The sequence below is a fragment of the Andrographis paniculata genome, unplaced genomic scaffold (assembly GCF_009805555.1).
Source record: "Andrographis paniculata isolate CXL003 unplaced genomic scaffold, ASM980555v1 Contig61END, whole genome shotgun sequence".
In the NCBI taxonomy this organism is placed as follows: domain Eukaryota; kingdom Viridiplantae; phylum Streptophyta; class Magnoliopsida; order Lamiales; family Acanthaceae; genus Andrographis; species Andrographis paniculata.
The window spans coordinates 204453-211697 of NW_026137597.1; positions in this window are offsets into that span (position 1 = coordinate 204453).

Below are 7245 nucleotides of genomic sequence, written 5' to 3' on the forward strand. Positions count from 1 at the left end.
ATGCTGTATGATTTTTAAATCAGTATGTATTTTAATGGCACCTTACTTGTGATGGATATTTGAATGCTAGATTCTTGAAGGACTTAAAGAACAAGGTTAAAAACAAAGCACATGTGGAAGGTTAAATTGCAGCAGCGTATATTATGAAGGAGGTTGGATATTTATCAATACAATATTTCAAAAACAAAAATAATTATGGTAGATTAAGAGCTTCCACCCTCACAAATGGAGAGACATTTTCAATTTTTAACTTTCCGGGACAAGCAGGTGGACGTGAAGCGGCACGGTACTTATCGGATTCAGAATATCGATCTGCTTCCGTATATATCTTGACCGACACTCCAGAGGCAGAGCCTTATTTTCGGTAATTAAGATAATATTTCCTTTGTGGATTATATGATAAGTTTTTATAATAATAAATGTATCAAAATTAATGATTAGTTTAAAACATGAATAAACTAGTAGGTTCTATTGTGACTGGGCTAAGGAGCATATAGGGACATCATCTACTTCCGTTGATCATATTATTTTCGAAGATTATGTGGATTGGTTTCGAGACTCAATAATGAATATGAACTTAGATGATGTGCTTCCACTCTTGTGTGCTATAGCATCAGGCATGAGTTACAAAGTGAGAACGTTTAAGGAATATGTGATCAATTGATGAAAATTTAGTACATTTGAACGAAGTGATGGGCGGGCGAGTCAGAGATATGGAGTTGCAGTGCAATCTAATAGCAATGACGGTACTTCAATAGAATACTTTGGAGTAATTGAAGAGATTTTGCAAGTTTCATATGATATACATTATCACATGAATGTGGCTTTGTTCCATTGTCGATGGGCTGACCCTAACCGAGGCACGTGACGCCATGATACATATGATTTGGTCGATGTGAACTTTCGGTATCTTCTTAGGACAAAAGAGCCCTACATATTGGCACAACAAACAATTAAAATTGCAGTCATGTTAAATATATATATATAAAATTGCAGTCAGAATGTAGAATCATTATTCAAAGAAATATAATAAATTACATCTAATTAAAATTAATAGAATTTAAATATATAATTTAAATTTCAGATAAAGTCAAATAAAAATATATTTATTTTGAATTGCATCATTTTAGGAACTATAAATTTTAAATTAAATATATTTATTCATAAATAAAGTATAAATTCAAATATAATTAAATTGCACAGGAAAATTTGAATAAAAAATATAGCGGGATTTTTCCCACGATTTATTTTCACTTTCACTCCACTCTCCTGTTTACTTTTATCCACAATCACATTACTCACCACTTATTTTAGGAACGAACACGGCTGCAATCATAATATCAGATATTAAAAACAACTTCTTTTTTTTTATTATTTAATCCAATTTCATAAAAATGGCAGAAATTATTTACTCAGCATTTGCGTGCTTTATATCCCTAATTTGGTCAATTTTCTCTTGCGAAATTGAGTAGAGACAAATGATATCCTTCTGATTTGCTTCATTGGTACTCACACTAAACTTTATAGACGATTTTTCTGCACTGCTTATGGCATTTTTTTGATTGCATACATACCTGATACGCACGACGACGACGGTTTAACCTATCCTTTTTCTTTTTTTGTTTTTCTGTTTTAGATTTGCATTTATTTTTACTGTATTATTATGATGCAGTGACATGTTGAAATACAAAACAGATCTTATCATAGTGATATATTGAAATAAGCAAGGGATGTGGATTCGGAGATAGGGATTGATGACTATATAATTTGATAGCAAATGTTGCAGGATTTTTTATTTTTTACTTTTTTTTTTATGCAGCATTATGCATATGTCCTGCAGAATTATAGTAATTAGTTAAATTAATATAATAAACATAACCTATAATAATTACTTAATCTTTCTAGGTGATTTATCTCTTCCCCGGTTGCTTGACATGAATAATCGACCGCCATTATTTTTGAATAATAATTCGAGTGATGCTTTGAATGATGGTAATAGAAATGATCCACCTAACAATCTCCATCCGGATAATGAAGTCGATGCACCCTTCAATGATGAACGCACTTTCATTAGTCCGTTTTTGTTTGAGTAAGAATATCTATTTGTATACATTTATGTATAATTTTTTGTAATTGCAAACTTTCTAATAGATATTTGACATGCCAGTACGTTTTATCGTCCATTTCACTTCTTATGAACTAACAACATATATATATTTTAATATAATAGTGTTATCCATGGTTTGGTTGGTCGAATACAAAGCATTATGACTTCAAATTACAATGGTTCGAAAAAAAAAAAAATTACAATGGTTCGTGGATCTTTTATTCAGATATCCCTAATTGAAAAAGGGAAGAGTGGTTTCATATTTTTAAAGTACTATTTTTGATCGTTTAGTTAAATTTCAAAAGTTTTGTATTTTTTTATTAATGACTTTTTTATAGCACTTCTATCGCTGAGAAATTGCTCATGAGCATGCAGTTCGTGAGTTATTCAATAATAAGTAATCAGACGTACTACGAAGTGCTTTAAAGATGCCGCGGTCAAAGAAGAAAGTCCCAGACTAGTTGAATTCCATTTACTTTGGTGACATGATAAAGCAATGGGAATCAGAGAGCTATCGCAAACTTCAAAAAAGAAAGACAACCGTAATAAGAATCTTGACGCAAAATTAAATCAGTTTCGCGGTGGATGCTTGTTGACTGGTCTCGTTAGGAAAAAAATGATATTGCAATTCATATATTTGCAATTCTCTTTCAAATATTCATTATGTTTATATAGTAATTTAGTATGAATCTTATTCTTTTTTGAATATGTCGCATTGAATTATTAGTTTTGTAAGCCTTCCATTTCTATGACTCTACGGTATATTTAGATTTGTGTTAATATCTTGAATGATATAATTATAAATAAATATATATATATATATATATGCACCAAAAGAATTTATTGATGATACATTTTGTAAGATTTATAAACATGCTATCCATTTTTATTTCTTTTATATGCAGCCTTTACTTTATTTATACGTAGAATTTCTGTACATATATTTATTTTTTTTAAAATACTGCAGAATTTGTATATGTTTTTCATGATTTCTATGTATGTGATGCATCCTATTGTATATATATATATATGGGTGTGATGTGGGACTATTGAAATCTTAGTATCTTAAATGTTATATAGTTATTTCAATTCAACTCGATGTTCTAAATCATGATATTTCCATCAAGTAACGCTTCTAATTTTATTTTATTTTTTATTTTTGTATATTTGTGGTTTTGTGTAAAATTTGTAGTTAAAGAATTAGCAAGCTGTATACGATATAATCATTAATTATTGTTAGGATTGAGTTCTATACAATTTATTTGAACATACCAATGCATGATTTTTTTAATTGTAATTGCGAACAGCAATTGGACTTAGGCCGAATACCCTTAGAGCTTGAAATGCACCAAAAATGTTGGCGAAAGCAAGATGGCACATATGCATCCAAATTAGCGGCTGAAGTCGAAGTAACTCATTCACTTAATAATTTTATTACATTGCACAATTTTGTATAGTTTTCGTAATATTCTCTTCTACATATAGAAACTCTTATTATTTCCACTCAAAGGTACCCAAAATAGCTTTGTTCAAGCATCTCCAAAGAATCTTGTTGATGCATACGGGGGATTTAATCATAAAGGTCGAGTGCTAGGGTTAGGATCACGTGGAAAGACGGCTAGAGTAGTTCTTCATGGTTCTTGTTCTCGATGTGAGAAGTCAATTATAATAGTTAGAGTTTGCTAAATTAATAACTAGTTACTATATTAATTTTGAAATTCACGAGTCTGCTTTCATTTATTAGCATTATATATATAAGTTCCCATTTATTTTTATCTGATTTGTTATTATATTGCGGAATCATATAATATTTATTTATTGATTATTTAGTTATATAACTTTTTAACTTATTAATAGAATAATTATTCCTACAAATCAGGTGCACTAAATTATCCGTCACCTCCTTCCACGGGCCATTTAGATGAAATTCGTTCGACACAAAATGAGTTGGCTGAGACAAAAAAAAGCACTCGAAGAGGTTTGTTTCATATCAAATAAATCATTTGATTATTTTGTATTTTTTTATAGAATTTTATTAGTAAGTTTTGTATAATTTCACAGATGACGAAACAAGTTAAGGCTCTATCTCGATGGGTTATGCATATTTATAATCCTCACATCCATTTTAGTGAAGACACTAGTCCTTCTCAGCAGCCGATGCAAGATTCGAGCCATATGAAAGATCTACCACTTTTAGATGAGAATGATCCTATTGGATTTATTCCAACATATGAACGAGATAATGAGGAAGAGGATGATGATGATGATGAGACAACAAATGACTCTATGCCGCACGATGAGTGATGGTTTTTAATTGCACTTATTACAAATTTAATTTATTTCTATTCTTTTACTTTTTAAACTTATTACCATGACAATTTATAGTTTTATTTTGGTGTGTGGTTGGATAATTTCATATAGTAATTTTATTTATGATATTCATATGCATTCATTTTGGTGAAAATATCGTGGAGAATAAAATAATCAAATTAATCAACTTATTTATGTATTAGATTGTGAACAATATTATTTCATCTGTTGCTACAATTATTTTAAAATAAAATATAGTACACGGTTCCAAATATTATCATAGTTGTTCGAGACAATATACCGTCTCAAAAATTACCACAGTTGTTTGAGATAAAATATAGCCGATTTTGAGGAAAAGTATATCTCGATTATTGTCATTGCATTTTGTGACAATATTTAATCACAAAATTTTAGAGACAAAATATTGTCTCAGAATGTCGTGGCGGTTCAAGAAAAATCATTGTCTCGGATGTTGTTACGGTTGTTGAAGACAATTTAAGATCGCGAAAATTGTCATGACCGTTAGAGACAAAATGTAGTCTCGAATGGTGTCACAATTGTTCACGACAAAATATAGTCTTGAATGATGTCATGGTTGTATACGACAAAATATAGCCTCGAATGGTGTCATGGTTGTTCGCGACAAAATATAGTCTCAGATGTTGTCATGATTGTTCGAGACAATATTTAGTCTCAACGGAGTTTGCTGGAATTCTCGAGACATTTTATTGTCACGACAATCTCTCAGTCAACTTGACGAGACAATATATCTCGTCATTTTGTGACTTTCGATATTGTCACGAGCAAACGGCCACGGAAACGGTGTCGAGACAATTGCCGAGATTATTCAATTAATTGTCTCATATTCATAAACACGTCGAGACAATTTTTCTGAGACAATTTTCTATTTTTCTGGTAGTGGTAAAAAAAAATATTTTCTATAAAATAATATTCATATTAATATACTTTTAATTTTTAATATGTGATTATATTGATATGAATTTATAAATATATATATATATATTCAAAGTTGGTGTACGGACCAAACATTTATTAATCGACCAAAACTTATGTTTGTCAATTATATAAGAACCACATTAATTACCTTTTTGTACCAATAACATGTATAAACCATAAATTTAAAGGTAGGGTTCTCATCACACCTAAGCATATATAAGAGCATCGTTGTTCTATGGTTGCAACGTTCAATTTATATTAGAGGGATTTGTGGATTTTACTTAAGTTACGTGGTTGTTTGTTTATTTTGGGGTATTGCGTCGGGCATTGAATAACATATAAAAATATTTATTTATTTATTTATTTTTTGACGGAGGGGTGTAATATATGATAAATGTATGTTATTTTGGGGTGGAAAATGCTCTTATAAATATTTATGGGAAGAGCATTGTAGGGATTCATATGTATACCTTAAAATCTTATTGTGAAGTAAGTCTACTTAATTTGATTGGACAACTACTATTGTATTAAAGTAAATATCTATAATTTAGAGAAGAAATTTATGGTAGTTGAGGGAGGTCTAAATTGTGTATTTGAAAAAAATAGTAGATTTGTTGATATACAATGGAAAAGTATTGTTATGATTTAAGCTTTTTCTTGTTGCAAATTAGAGAAGTCAAAGGATCATGCAACATTGTCTTCAATAGTAGCTCTATAACCATGCTATCTATGCAGTGCAATGATTATTGAGCCTAGTTGTTCAAGAATTCAGAACTATTCACCAATTTCTCTGCCATCATCAGATGTTCTGAAATCAAAATCTCAAAGCCAAATCAGCCAAACTTTGATATGGTACATAACAGGAATGTAAAAACCGACTCTATGTACTTGCATAACATTGTTATATAAATGCAGGTACATAGCATCATGGGGATTGCAGAAACAAATGTTTAACCATTCAACATAGAAGTGAGACGATCAAGGAATGAGATTTAATAATCCCCACGACCATGAAGGGTTCGACATAATAATGGATGGTTCAAGTAGTTAATGACATGTAAAATTCTACTACCTTATAACCCTAATTCACAACCAAAATTCTAATAATGAAACAAACCCTATATTTTTCCAGCTAATCAATGGCTAAGACTTTCCAAACAACAACTAAGTATAGCCAAATTTATGGCTAATACAATTTACCAATCGACTTGTCAATCAATGGCTAACTCTAGCCAAATCTACAGCTTATACAATTTACCAATCGAGTTGCCAATCAACGGTTAAGTTCCAAATCTACGGCTAATATAATTTATCAACATACTTGCTAATCAACGGCTAAATCTAGCCAAATCCACGGCTTATACAATTTACAAATCCACTTGTCAATCAACGGATACGTTTAGCCAAATCTATGGCTTACACAATTTATCAATCGATTTGTCAATCAACGGCTAAGTGTATCCAAATCTATGGCTTATACAATTTATCAATCAACTTGTCAATCAACGGCTAAGTCTAGTCAAATATAAGATCAATTTATCACTCGACTTGCCAATTAGCGGCTAAGTCTAGCCAAATCCACAGGTATCACAATTTATCAATAGATTTGTCATTCAACGCTAAGTTGAGCTAAATATGACTTACACAATTTACGAATAATTATTTGCCCACCAACAACATCAATAACCCAATAAACAATTTATCATATAGACAATATATGTAATTCCCCATAAAATAATTGCCGAAAGTTCGCCGGAGCTTGCCGGGGTCTGATGCCGGAGTCGGACAATATTATTTGGGGCTTAAGTTGTTTTGGCTTTTGGTGTGAAAAATATTATAATTTGATTAAAATTAAGGGTGTTTGGGTGTTT